The sequence below is a fragment of the Neopelma chrysocephalum genome, unplaced genomic scaffold, assembly GCF_003984885.1.
Source record: "Neopelma chrysocephalum unplaced genomic scaffold, ASM398488v2 Primary Assembly neopelma1_94463, whole genome shotgun sequence".
NCBI classification, from domain to species: Eukaryota; Metazoa; Chordata; class Aves; order Passeriformes; family Pipridae; genus Neopelma; species Neopelma chrysocephalum.
The window spans coordinates 1-2,013 of NW_020923170.1; positions in this window are offsets into that span (position 1 = coordinate 1).

Sequence of the window (2,013 nt, forward strand, 5' to 3'; positions counted from 1 at the left end):
GGGTGGTGGTGAGGTCCTGGTGGGTGAAGGTCAAGGGTTGGTGAGTCCTGGGAGTGTTCCCTGTGGATCCACAGGACACAGGGAAGGGGAGGGACACCGGGATGATTTGGAACAATGTTTGTCCGGAAAAGATGGGATTGAGGGAGAACACCCTGGAAAAAACAGGTTCAGCATCCCCTGGAGAAGGGGAGCTCTGGTGGGGTGGTGGTGAGGTCCTGGTTGGTGAAGATCAAGGGTTGGTGAGTCTTGGAGTGTTCCCTTTGGATCCACAGGGACACCGAGATGATTTGGAACAATGTTTGTCCAAAAAAAATGGGATTTAGGGAGGACATCCTGGAAAAAATGGGTTTGGAGTCCCCTGGAGAAGGGGAACGGCCCTGGGGTGGTGGTGAGGTCCTGGTGGGTGAAGATCAAGGGTTGGTGAGTCTTGGAGTGTTCCCTATGGATCCAAGGGGAAGGGGAGGGACACCGGGATGATTTGGAACAATGTTTGTCCGGAAAAAATGGGATTGAGGGAGAACACCCTGGAAAAACTCAGTTTGGAGTATCCTGGAGACAGGGAGCAGCCGTGGGTGGTGGTGAGGTCCTGGTGGGTGAAGATCGAGGGTTGGTGAGTCCTGGAGTGGGACTCAGGGAAGGGGATGATTTGGAACAATGTTCGTCCGGAAAAAATGGGATTGGGGAGGAAACATCCCAGAAAAACTTGGCGCGGAGGCTCCCGGAGAAGGGGAACGGCCCTGGGGTGGTGGTGAGGTCCTGGTGGGTGAAGATCAAGGGTTGGTGAGTCCTGGAGTGTTCCCTTGGGATCCACAGGGAAGGGGAGGGACACCAGGATGATTTGGAATGGTGCTCATCCAAAAAAAGTGGGATTGAGGGAGAACACCCCGGAAAAACTCAGTTTGGAGTCCCCTGGAGAAGGGGAGTGGCCATGGGGTGCTGGTGAGGTCCTGGTGGGCGAAGGTCAAGGGTTGGTGAGTCCTGGAGTGGGACTCAGGAAGGGGAGGGACACCAGGATGATTTGGAAAAATGTTTGTCCGGAAAAAATGGGATTGAGGGAAGAACAACCTGGAAAAACTCAGCTTGGAGTCCCCTGGAGAAGAGGAACAGCCCTGGGGTTGTGGTGAGGTCCTGGTGGGTGAAGCTCAAGGGGTGGTGAGTCTTGGAGTGTTCCCTTTGGATCCAAGGGACACAGGGAAGGGGAGGGACACAGGGATGATTTGGAACAATGTTCATCCGGAAAAAATGGGATTGAGGGAAGAACATCCTGGAAAACCTCAGTTTGGAGTCCCCTGGAGAAGGGGAGCTCTGGTGGGGTGGTGGTGAGGTCCTGGTGGGCAAAGCTCAAGTGTTGGTGAGCCTTGGAGTGTTCCCTATGGATCCAAGGGACACAGGGAAGGGGAGGGACAGCGGGAGAGCTGGGGATGATCCGGATCAACATTCCAGAGGGACAGGTGTCACCCCGGAGCCACCCCATCCTCGTTTCCTCGCTCTGGTGACGGCCCAGCCTAGGAAAGAAGCCCCCCCTGCCAGCTGGGACCCGCATTCCGGCCTTTCCCCGGCTCGGCATCGCCAATCCTCGACCCGGAACACTTGTGGTGGCAGCGCCGTGGCCGTCACCCAACCGGGGTGGCCTCAGCCACGAGGGGTGGTTGTCACCCCAAGGGTTGGTTGTCACCCACCCCATGGGTTCTTCATCACCCAACACTGGTGGCACCGTGGTGTCCTCAACCCCTGGTGGGGCTGTGGTGGCCTCAACCCCAAAGGTTGGTCGTCACCCAACACTGGTGGGACTGTGGTGGCTTCAACCTCGAGAGGTGTCACTCAACACTGGTGGGACCATGGTGGCTCCAACCACTGGTGGGACCTGTGGTGGCCTCAACCCCGAGGGGTGTTACCCAACACTGGTGGGACTGTGGTGGCCTCAACCCCAAGAGATGTGACCCAACTCTGGAGGGACCGTGGTGGCTTCAACCCCAAGGGGTGTAGCCCAAAACTGGTAGGACTGTGGTGGGT